General features: G+C 30.7%; 1 protein-coding gene across 1 annotated transcript in view; it reads left to right on the top strand.

Moving 5' to 3' along the window:
- The window catches only part of LOC142330698 (uncharacterized), a 126,331-nt gene that overhangs the window by 103,368 nt on the left and 9,832 nt on the right, over nucleotides 1-13,131 (top strand). The gene's annotated exons all lie outside the window — the stretch shown is intronic.

Genomic DNA, 13,131 nt, shown 5'->3' with positions numbered 1-13,131 from the left:
AAAAAAAAAAAAAAAAACTAAGACAAAGTGAGGATATGCCGTCCTTACTAGTAGTGTGGAGCTAAGTTCTTATTTCTTAGTTGATGGAAGCTGCACCGGAAGCCAATTTTTCTCGCTACAAATCTTCACGTATTATCATCCGACGTATGAAAAACAATATTATCTGGTTTGTTTATCCGAGTTATTATTTCATCGTTATACTAAAACGTTTACTCGTAATTCTTACAACTTGTTATTCATAAAATCATTAAAAATTGGACATTTTCCCAAAAATTCTATACTTAAGACTTTTTTCCTAATTATGTAGGAAATATTATCCATTACTGTCCTCTTCAGTTTTGAAATTTAGATTATTAATTTTTCTTTTTTGGGAAAGAATTATGATCATCTAATCCCAAAGTGTACCAAATACGGTTAATAATACAGTGAAATACGCTTACGATGTTTAACACAGTTCACTTCTTAATCTTTGTATCTATTACATGAGACCATATCATTCTCATTTATATTTCACCCTTTCAATTTTTTTTCAAAATTCTATTGATTTTATATACATGTTTACTTTCCTGTCTAGATAGCGCTATAGCTCTAGAAGGTAAAATATTGTAATCGGTACAACTTGGGCATATATGCGGTAGGGTGACCTTATGGAAATCAATTTTTTTTTTTTTTATAAGTAATAAATCTTATAGATTTTAAAATGCTTCTTTTATTGTTTTAAAAGTCATTAAGAATTGAATTTAGGATTAATGGGAATTCGAATTAATTTTTAATAAACAATATTAAAATAAATAAATGAATATTTTTTAGATATATCAGAAAGTTTCCGGTTAAATTTTTAATAATATCTTAAATTTTTTTGCCGTCATATATATTATTCGTATGACCGTATCTTTCTGAGAACTATTTTTTAAGTTAGATATTTTTTCTATTACATATATCGACAATTTATATTAGATTTGTAATCTGATATAAATAACGACTTATATTGACTAAATTGTATAATATTAATAACAAATAAATTTTTTTGTATCTGCATTTTTTTTCTTTAGACTTGCAAACGAAGTACGCTTTAGCCATTGAAGTAATAATAAAATAAATTTACAGAGAAATAGACTAAACCATTTAGAGAAAAGTTTGTCTATGCGCATGATTATCTCGAGAATATTAAATTTTGAAACAGGCGCAGGTTAGGCAATACATTACATTATTCAAACTGACTGCTATTTTGTATATACATTTGCAAGTAGGTTTTTTTATATACTTTAATCCTCGCGTTAAGTCAAGATATTTTAACTAGAAATATAAATTGAAATGTCAGGATATATGCCGAAGCTAAAATTCAAAATTTTATAATTTTTTCTAGATCAATATACAAAAAATATTTCTTAAAATATATGAAACAACAGAATTTGTTCGTTAATATTTATTTAATATTCGTTAATATTTATTTAATTTCAATAGTTTCAGCTTAACAGATCGCTTAATACATTTTGAAGGAAGTATTTTTATAAAAATATTTATATTTTTTCGAACACAACTATTACGTTAAATAAAAAATTATTTCACATGTTTTACAAGAGTTACCGTTAAAAATATTAGTTACATAGAAAAATAAAAAAATAAATAGCAGCACCGGCCAGTCTGTATGAACAACGTTGCCCACGATAAATATTTGAAACATCCACCAAAACAAACAAGCCTTCGTTTGTCTCTAGTGTGGTTTGACAGTAATTATTATTATATACACAACAGTAACGTACACAGAGTAAAGCGTTCGTAGTAATGGGTTGAACTGTTATCCCAACCTTAAAATAAGCAATAAATGTATTTATCAATAAAATTCTTGTTGTAATGTAAATTCGAATTTACTGAGAATTTCTCTTGAACTAACCTCCCAAAAAAATCCCTTCAAAATGAAATCGTTATATAATAGTATCAAATATTTATATCATAGAGAGTTCTCGATTCCAGTAAATTAAGATACTTAATCGACCACTTTATTTAGTACGTCATTATTACATTTATCTTTGAAATTTAGAAAAAATTAAATTTTAATTACGATTTTTTAATAAAAACTGATTAAATTTAATTAGTATTTGTTTTATATTTATATTTTTAATCAGAAATACATTTTTTTTTTAGATTACGTAGGTCCCCACCCACTTTTGTTTTTCAAAATTTCATTGATAAATGTTTATACTATTTAATAAAATGTATAACCCTATAACGTCAATATATAATTAAAGAATTAATGTAGCAATACAAATAAATTTAATAATTTACGAACTTATAATAGAGTTTATCTAAGAAAACAATTTATGTTGATGTAGGACTACAGATTTTTGCTTTTACTACTTACAGTAGTAGTAAAAGCTACTACTTATAAGTAGTAGCTACTTATAATTACTACTAATAGTAATTATTTATGAATGTACGCACACGTACGCGCGCGCGCGCGTGTGTGGACATGTTTGTTAAAATAAACTAAATATATTGCATCTTTAGTAACATGTATTTGTTGTGCAATATCAGACTGAACAAATATTAATACAGAGCCTATGTATGGAATATAGAAATAACCCCTTTAGGGGTTTATAAAACGACTTCATGTTACATTTACCTTTTTATTTATGTATAAATATTTTATTTGCTCTCACACACGCGCACACTTGTATCGAAGGAAGGAAGAGAGATAGAATCTATTTAATATTAAGTAATAACAACGCAAAGTAGCTTCGTTTTTATGCACATAATATTTTTAAAATAAGTTTATTTGTCGAGAAAAAGGAAATATTATAGAGAGACCCGCCGCCCTAGGCTTTATGACGTCACAAACCCTTCCGTTCGCAAAGAGAGTAATTCTAATGATTATAGTAATTTAAAGAAAATTACTTATTCATAGAATTTTTATCCAAACAACATTTTTAATTGCATTTTCAAGATTTTTAATTTTGATTGCTCCCATCTCATTTATCATTGGTTGTCTATCGTACCCAACCCCCTAAGGAAATCGAACGTGACTAAAAACGTAACTGTTTTAGTCTATGAGCTGATATAATAAAATAATAATAATAAATTTTGTTTATTTCTTTAAAAAAAAGTAGTAAAATTAGATGGTTCTCCGATATTCAAAAACTTTTTTTTAATTCTAAAATTTTAGCTGACGAAATATGATCTAGTAGACAAACCCATCAGGCTGGTCTAGTGGCTAAATCGTCTTCGCAAATCAGCTGATTTCGAAGTCGAGAGTTCTAAAGTTCAAATCCTAGTAAAGGCATTTACTTTTATACGGATTAGAATACTAAATCGTGGATACCGGTGTTCTTTGGTGGTTGATTTTCAATTAACCACACATCTCAGGAATAGTCGACATGAGAATGTAAAATACTACACTTCATTTACACTCACACATATCTTCCTCATTCATCCTCTGAAGAATTATCTGAAAGGTAATTACCGAACGCTAAACAGGAAAAAGAAGTCTAAGTAATATATTCGGTCAATCTATTCTCTTCAGAAGTTTTAGAAAAGTTTTCCTGTATTTTAGTTTTTCAAACTGATAATTTGAAATCTTGTTTCTTATTTTAACAGCGTGGATATGATTTTAGATTTTATCAAAGAAAATAAATGTTTATAACGTTAATATTTGTCTTCTAATAGTCCAAAATATTGATTTATGTATGTTTTTTTAAAAAACAGAATACTTTTTAAACCGGGATAAATCTGTGTTTGTAGTTTATTCAAAATAAATGTTTACTTTTTACTTTCTTGATGAAATTCACTACGGAAACTCGAAGTTTTTGCGTAGGAATATGAAATGTAATTTTTGTAGCGTATGAAAAATGCCATGACTAACCGGGATTCGAACGTGAGATCACAGGATGAAAGGCTTAGACGCTACCACTCTTGCCACGGAGGTCGACACTTTAGTTCAATAAATTTTTATTTCTTTTATTACTTTTTCGGCGAACGAGGAATAACGAGGAAGAGGTTTTTTGTTTGTTCAGGATAAACAAAAAAAACAAGGTTTTTGGATATATTTCATCTCGAAAAATCTCTTAAATATATATATAGTAGTAGAGATTTACTGGTTTAAGCACAAACATTAATGAATTGTGAACTGTGAGTGTCTGTCACTGTGTGAGCTGGGTTTGAACTGATTGATTATGGATATCTAAAAACCAATTTCTAGATATTTTGAGATTTCGAGTTTCAACGGTTAAAATGGATTTTTGATTTTTTTGAAGCCCTGTTTTTTTAATCTCTTGGTAACAAATGAACAAAATCAACCTGATTTTTGAGGAGTGTAGTCTATATGTCAATAAACCAATTTCTAGATGTTTGAAATTCGACCTTCAAAGGTGATGAAGAAAGGTAAAAAATATTTTGAACAATGATTGTAAATTTTCCCAATCCCTTCTATAATAAACGAGGTATTCAGTAGATCTGGGGTTGCAAATACTCTTAAGATAAATATTTAAAAAACATTTTCGGTTTTTTTTTTTAATTCCGATTTTTTTACGAGTGCGAAGGTATACGGCGGTGTGGCTCAACCAGCACAGCCATTGCCACCGTTACTGTATATGTAACTGGTTGCACCTGCCTCCGGTTACTGACTAAAAAACATAACAAAAAATGATTGGCCACTACGGGAAACGGCGTTTCCCGTAGTAGGCGAAAAAATATGACTTTTAATGATTGAACTGCGAAAATTTTCCGGTTAAGCCAGAAAATTTTTGTAGTATAAATTGAGTATATTAATAAATTGGAAAGTAAATATAAAAGGAAATAATAATTATTGTTGAACATTTTCCCTTGGGAAGAGTTAACTTTTAATATTCACAAAAATTCCGGAAATATTTAAAAACTTCATTCCCTCTATAAGTTGTACGTTTTTTTCTTTTAAATTTATGGTATAAATTTCCTTTCTCATTAAGGTGTCCAAATTAGTAACATTAACATTTATATCAGTTATTAATCGATCATAAAAATGCTCACAACTTTTAAATTAAGTTTTATAGAGATATTATTTTTGGATATCGATGATTAAGTAAAAAAAATTGAAATAATATTGTAAACTTCTTCTTATGATTTATACATATATAATATATATGTATATATAAAATATATTTACATTTGTAAATAAATAAAATACTGAAACGTTTTTACGCTACAACTGCAAACAGATTTAAAAAATAAACAACTGTTTTTTAACATTCTTGTGTGTCAATGTTAAAAATTGTTTAGTACTGATGCTTCAGTTACTAAAATAAAAGCACCTTTACATTAATAAATACCTCTACTCTACTGTTAATTCTTTTTTTTTTCATTTTTCATAGCACTTTTCACCACTTCTTTCGTTCATCCCCAGTTAAGTAATACCTTTTCTCTCTGTCAACTGAATACTCAATTTGTTCTCTCTTTTTCTGGTTAACTTGACTCCCTACTTCATATTTCCTCCTTTGAACAAACTTCCCACTTTATTTAGTACAGTAAGCAAGACATTTAATAATTTTTATCTCCTTTAATTCATTTTAAATCTGTATGTAATTAAATTATTCCTTTTCTCGGCATATTCGCAATTAAAAAAAAACAAAACTTTTTTTACATCAGCCTTTTTATAAGTAGAAAAATATCAGTTTTAACTTTAGTAATATTGTGTGTGTGTGTGTGTGTGTGTGTGGTGTGTGTGGTGTATGTGTGTGTATGAGAGTGTGTGTGTGTGTGTGTGTGTGTGTGTATATATAATTTTTTTAGTCGCCTTGTCAACCAGGAATGGAAAGGGACATCCCCAACAAGGTACAAATAAAATATAAAGTAGAAATAAACTTAACATACGTCAGTAGTCTCTATGTTTGTTATTTCTTATTACTTAATTACTTCTATGGTTATTTTGATGCCCAGGAGGTTTTTTGCTTCAAAAAAGTGGGAACAGGTTTACGGTCCCGCTTATCCCTGATAATTACGTCATCCTTCATCACTTGAATCTGTGATTAATTCAGTTTTATCTGGTAAATCCGATCAAATCTGGTATACCCATGTGGTCTTTGCAGCTCATTCTCTTTTCCCTTGTATTTTCATTTGTTATTGCACCTTTCTCTTTTCTTAGGGTCTTCTTCATCTCAAATATCGATTCCTGTTTTTATTATATCAGTTTTGTTTCGTATTTTTTTATGGGGATAGTTTCTTTATTCTTTTCTATAATATTTTCAAAAAATTAGATCCGAAAATTTCTTTCAAAGCTTTATTTTTTAATTACTAAATTTTTCCTCTAAAGCTTTTGAAAGTATTCTTATTTCAATCTTATACATTAATATAGACTGCGAATTATATTGCTGTATAATGAATTTTATTATTAAATATATATATAAAAGTGAACAAAAAAATGTCGGGATTATAAAGCTATTTGATATCTTTAACTTTGATTTACAGTACTGAATTACAAATAAAATGAAAAAATGACTTACATTTTTTCTAAAAAGTATTTAATGTAAGCATCTTTGGTTACGCGGTGCACATCCTACGGATAGGAGAACTCGTTTCATACTTCAATCGAAATGTCTGCTGTAATGGAAGCGACAGCTGTTTCAATTATGTGCCTCAAATCGGATGGATCAGTAGGTAGCGAAGGCACAATTACATTAATGTAAAATTTGTGACTTTTTCTGGGCACAAAACGAAGTTTCGTCAAAAACACGATATTTATATAATAAATAATAATTAAAAAAAAAAAAAATTTGCCTAAAAATTACACAAAAGTAGTACATAAACATAAAATAAATGGAAAATGCCCATGTCGTATGCTAAAAGCAAATAAAAATCACAATTAAATAAAATAAATAAAATTTATGACATTGCGATATTTATGTAATTGTGATGCATAATGTTTGTGTACCGAGAATCAGGTCCCTTGTACCATGTCTGTCTTTATTCTTCTCTGTGGCATCTTGATAGTTATTTCCTTTCAAATCGTCTATAATTTTTAGACTTTTCCGGCCTCTCTTTCCTATCACGTATCTATTCATATTCTTGCTGACTTCTTTCTAGAAATTGTTCCCAAAAACTTCGTACGCTACTTCTATAGAAGATCAAGCTGGTAAGCGATTTTAACTCCGAAAAATTTATCAGAAAACAATCATAATACCGAAAAAGTTTGGAGAATCGTTGCGCGTGATAATACATCGCGTTTCGCCTACATAAAACCCGCCCCACCACCATCTGTTCTCCCTACGTTGGGATCACGTTATTTTAATTTGAAGAGATAAATATTAATCAATATTGTATTAATAGTGAAAAGGGATATGATGCACTGTAATTTGTACATTATGACTGAGTGACTGATCATCAAATACTCTCATTTGATGAGATATCTATCGCGAATTCATGAAGATTGATAATAAAAATTCGTGCTAGAATTCTTGAGAATTAAAATTTTATCTCTTTTAACGTCATGCAATGAGAAAAGTGGTTTGTTAAACGTCATGATGTCTTTGCCTTCTCGTTAAAATTTGATTCAGATTTTATCATAGCTACTCTGCGACAAACCTTAAATAAAACCCTGCAATTTTCAATTTACTTTTTATTTTGCCGTTCGTCTATTAATAATTACTTTTAGAATAACCTCTAATGAAAAACGCCTAGATACTAAGAAATTTCGTGGAATGGGTCCTACATCGATCTAGTCTCAGACTGAAATTAACATATTTCGCTCGCTAACCTTGATTAGCGTAGGTTGTTTGGTTAGATTATATTTGTAATAGTATTTATTTATTTATTTTCCTACTTCAATACAGCGTTTCTGTGGTGCCATCTAAGAACTAACTACAGCGATAGATTGCCTACTACATTAATACCAAAAACTATGTGGAATCAGTTTTTTTTTTAATAATTTTTTATTAAATGCATTCATTATAATGCATTATAATATCTTTAAAACATCAGAATATTCTTGAAAAAAGAATTTTATTTAACCAAGCAATTTTCTTTCTAGTAATAACTTTTACTTAAGAAAAAAATTTATATATTTTTTAAAATTACTCTAGTGCTTGGAACGGAAGGTAAAGTAACTGCTTGTTAACGGGGAAAGTTTTACATGCTTTTCTCACGTCTTCATTGGTAATGACGTATTTAATGTGATACGGTAAAATACGCTTGACATTTTAAGCAGCTAATCTATAATTTTTTCTTAACAGTATATTATATACATAAAGATGTTTGATATTTTTTTACAATAATACTAGCTTGAATATTTCATAAATATACTCTAACTAGACTAGACTACTATGTAATGTTGCAATTAGTTTAATTTTCTTACAAAAGATAGTAGCACCATCTCTCTCCTTTTTTTTTAGTCAGCTGTTTTTAAAAGTGCATGCGGGAGAAAAACTAGATGAATTCGTGACAGTAGACCGTAGTTCCTATTTAAACAAATTGCTATAAATTCCAGGTAATTACTCTAACATGAATATAACAAACAAAATAAACTCACTTTATTTTTATTTTTACAACACTGGTTGTGCATCGTTGTTTTATGTAATTATTTACTTTATTTCATGGATCATATAACCTAATTTTGTTTAAAGGTTATAGCTTTTTTTAATATATTAATCACATTTTATTTATGAATCGGAAATATTTTTTACTAGCTTTTACCCGCGGCTTCGCTCGCGGTGAACCTTTAAACGAAATACGCGAGCAACTATATCATGTCGATCAGTGGCTTTTTGCCCGGGCATTAGCTCTTTAGTTACATCCTGCCACGAAGGATTACAGGTAAAAGTTACAAAGAAGTCAGGCCTACCGTAAGTTCGTACATAAGCGAAAGCGTCTTGAGTGTATTCATGCAGACAACGGGGACTGTTCACAAAAGTAGAAGGAAGAATAACCATCCTGCCTATATCGTTAGGTCTAATATTACCATCTGCGCTAATCGCATCTTGTAGATGAATGTAATTTTCAGCTCGTAATTTCGTCTGGTTTATAGAAATGTAACGAAGGCGTTCGCTCTCTACTTTAATATACTTATCTGCCAAGAATTGATGAAAGAGTTGCCTTGACCGCGAAAGGAGATTGAAGTCGTGCTCTCGAAGCATCATGTGATAAGCATAAAAATCCATGCAAGAAACTGTTTTATTGGGAACTGGCTGTTTTGTTGTTGGATTAATGACTGGAATATTGAAATGATATCTTGGCTCACCTTTACTGAAAATTAACGGGTACTGCAAAGCATCATAAAATTTATGAGTATCGGTTACGCGTTTCAGTGTATTATCATGTGCCCGTAACACTATGTCTCGTGGAGAGCATGGGTCACCAGTAACCAAAACAGCAACTTCATTGATCATCGGCAAATTGTAACGCCTCTTATGTTCGCCACGTGGAGTCCGATCAGCATGAATGACTGACCACTATGTAATTATCTGGAGGCCAGTTTTCTATTGCAATTTAAAGGTATTTACCAACAAATTGTGGCTGTGTAACATTTGTTGAATTTTCAGTACTGTATCGCGAAACCTTCAATTTACTGACAACGACGGTTTACTTCATTTTCTTCAACACCAATAAAATACACCTGCAAAAATTTATGCTGTTCATTATCTGCTGGAAAAAGTGATCCAATTTGATGATATATTTGTACTTGTACAATAAAAGTTGGTGAAAATCCGGGCATTCTTATCACTTTATCTACTCCAAAGGATGTTATTTGGGAGAAAAAGTTATACTTTCTGATTTTACTTAAATAAAAATTGCTTCGACTCATCTGTAACACTTTACTAAATACTTTATTAAATACAGACCAATTGTTACGCATTAAATTTTCGACGACGCGCGATTTGCATTTCTGCATGAACGATTCTTCTCGCCTGCAATTGTTCTGGAGTTTCTCTCGCTCTTGTAGCTACTTGCTGTTCAGCTTGTCTTCCTAAACGAATTTGTGTTTGAATTGGCGTTTCAGCTGCTCTTAAGGTAACTTGGCGTTCAGCTTGCTCATCTAACCTTTCTTGTCTCTGAGAAGTTGTTTCACCAGCCCTCAAAGCACATTGTCGCCTCGCTTGTTGTTGTCGTCTTAGTTCTGCGTGAGCGGAAGATTCTTGAGTTCGAGCAACTTTTGCCGCCCGGGCCCGTGATGAATCCCTGGACAGGTTAGATTTGCGCTTCCGAGGCATTTTAGAAAAAAAAAAAACAGAGTAAAAACTGAAAATAGCGTTAGAAGTAAAACAATAAACAGGCAACTAACCTCAAAAATTGGAAAAGTTTCTTTTAGTATTGCTTAGAAGTGACAGAAGAATAACAATAAATATAGAAGGATTCGAAACAGCAGAAGCACTATACTCAATTGAATAGTGACTTGACCGTCGGTATTACAGTGTTGGATTGGCACTTTATTTCATTTACTTACTGGAACGCCAGATGATGTTGAATTTGGCCAAATTTTTTGTCGGACGATCATACCTACCAATATAAATTTTTTTACCCTCCCGAAAAAATATTGTTTTTTTTTTTACTAATATGTGTCCTATGTCCTTCGCAATACCTTTGAGAATATGTGTACGAAGTTTCATGATCGGTTGAGTAGTTTCTGCGTGAAAACGTAACAGACTCACATTCACATTTATAATATTAGTACGGATTAAATTTGTCATTATATATATATATATATATACACACACACACGTACCACACATACATAGGTTTGAAAAAGGTAAAAAATGTTGGTACTTCTTGCATTTATTAACAAAATTATCATACAAAATTGAACGTACAACAACAGTATTTGCTATTTGCATAGCGTCAATAAGCCAGTCTATACTGTAAATATTTAATTAAAAGTATAGAAATTACAGTAGATATTTACCAAATTTATTGTCATCAATACTCGAGTTTCTGTCATCCTTAGAATTGTAGGTATTAATGTAGTAGGCGATCTACCGCTGTAATTAGTTCTTAGATGAAAATAAATAATTAAAATTATAAATACCGCTGTAGTTAGTTCTTAGATGAAAATAAATATAATCTGAGATTATATTATGTATTTATTTTCTTATTTCAATATAGCGTTTTAGTGGCGCCATCTAAGAACTAACTAATACTTAGGTAGATCCGCCTAATACATTAATACCAAATTGCAATTATCTTCGTAATTTTGTAATCAGAAATAATCGTTTTCGTTTCCATCGAGAGCGTTAGAAGTACATTACTTGAACGATTTTTTAATCATATCATACGATATTTCTGACAAAGCTTCAATAATCCACTCACAATTCTGTATCAAAGACGGTTTCTCAATTTTACCAGATGATGTAGTGTCCTGTTGGCGGCTGTTTACGGCGGCTTTAATTGGCCGGTTTATGCAGATATCTAAACGTTGAAAAACAGATGTCATTTCACCAGAAATAATAACCTGATCACATTTTCCAGCAGTCTTCGATTTACTCGTACATGGTCTGTCGTATGACCCCTAAAACTGTCCGTTACAAGTACGGAAGGTTTTCGTAATAAAGCGCCTGGTCGACACATTTAATTCTTGTCAAGGACTAATTCACTATTCATCCATCCCTTTTCTAGTGTTGTACGACAATATCGGGTGAGAAATCTTCACCTTTCGGTATGTGTTTTTTTTTGTTTTTTTAAATTTCAAACGGGGCAGTTTTTTACCGTCTGAAAATACTGTCTGCATCACCAAGCAGTGTTGTTTTTCGTAACCAGCAGTTACGAAAGTAACTGTTATCTTAAAGTCCAGTTATCTGGACACTCTTTGCACCTACGCTTTCGACTGTTGTCGATGGCCATTCGAAAATCTCCGGTCTGCATGAAAATTGGTCCGCATTTTATTTGATCTAGGGAGTAATTGTTGCTTTTTCGCAAATTTATGACATATCTTTGAAACTGCCAGTTCATCTTCGTATGCTTCTGGTAGCCGCTATGATATTGTCGTCCTTCGAGTAAAAACCTTTATCGACAAAGAGATCGGCGTACCCAGTTAAGCTTTAAATTCATCCCTACCGATATTTAATTCATCGGCGATTTCCAGGGCTTTCGACACGTTTCCGTAGAAATTGTGTATCCAAATTGGATACTTCCGTTTATGCGCTGCAATTTTTCTTCTATTTACGGATATTTCGCTTTGTTTCGCCGAATGTCCTTTTGTTTTTATAGGCTACAAGAAATTCGTTTTCTGTTTTGCCTTTCACGAATACTAAATCAAATTTCCTGTCCTTAGGACAATTTCCATGCTCCTTTGCGTAAGCAGTAACATGTAATTTGGATCTTTTTTGGAATTCCCCCACAAAAAATACCCTTTTTAACCAGTCGGGCAAAAATCGATGTATTTTTAATATCCAATAAGAATTAGGGGGGAATATACATGTTTCAAAATAAAAAATAAAAATTGGTAGTTTTTCGTTCCCCCAAAAAAAGTTTGCAAGTTTTTCACTTGGAGATAACCAAAAATAGCAAGAAATATTGATTTTTAACAATAACCAGGTTGGAGAAAGAAATAACCCAAAGATATAACCATATATTTTGTAAATATAACCAAACTTAACCTATGTTCGCTTCGCTCATTAACCTTACTAATTAACAGCAATGTTTTGAATATTTAAATAATAAATTTAGTAATTATTCGGCAATTGATTTTTTTTATTTATTTTTTGTTTTTTGAAAATGCCATGCTTGACCGGGATTCGAACCCGGGACCTCAGGATTAAAGGCCGCGACGCTACCACTCTTGCCACAGAGGCCGGCGATTATTTTTATTTAAATAATCAAAACATGACTGTTAATTAGTCGAGGTTAGCGAGCGTATTTAAGTTTGGTTAGATTAATAGATTTTTAAGAAATTCAATAATTATTGCAATTATTTTTTATTTTAATAATCAAAAAATTACTGTTAATTAGTCGAGTGTTGCGATCGAAGCGAGCGTAGGTTAAGTTTGGATGATTATATTTATAATTTATATCTATAATTATAAGCAAAAATCTTATATTTTTAATATGTAGAATTTGTTAATATGGAGAATGTTTAAAATGACTAGTATAAAAGAGCATGTTAGTGTGTTATTGGGTTACTTCTCCAACCGGGTTATTGTTAATATCAATATTTCCTGCTATTTTGAGTTATTTGCTGCT

The sequence above is a fragment of the Lycorma delicatula genome, chromosome 9, assembly GCF_047948215.1.
Source record: "Lycorma delicatula isolate Av1 chromosome 9, ASM4794821v1, whole genome shotgun sequence".
Lineage (NCBI taxonomy): Eukaryota > Metazoa > Arthropoda > Insecta > Hemiptera > Fulgoridae > Lycorma > Lycorma delicatula.
The sequence above is the reverse complement of the archived record's forward strand: the minus strand, read 5'-3'. Positions and strand labels throughout refer to the sequence as shown.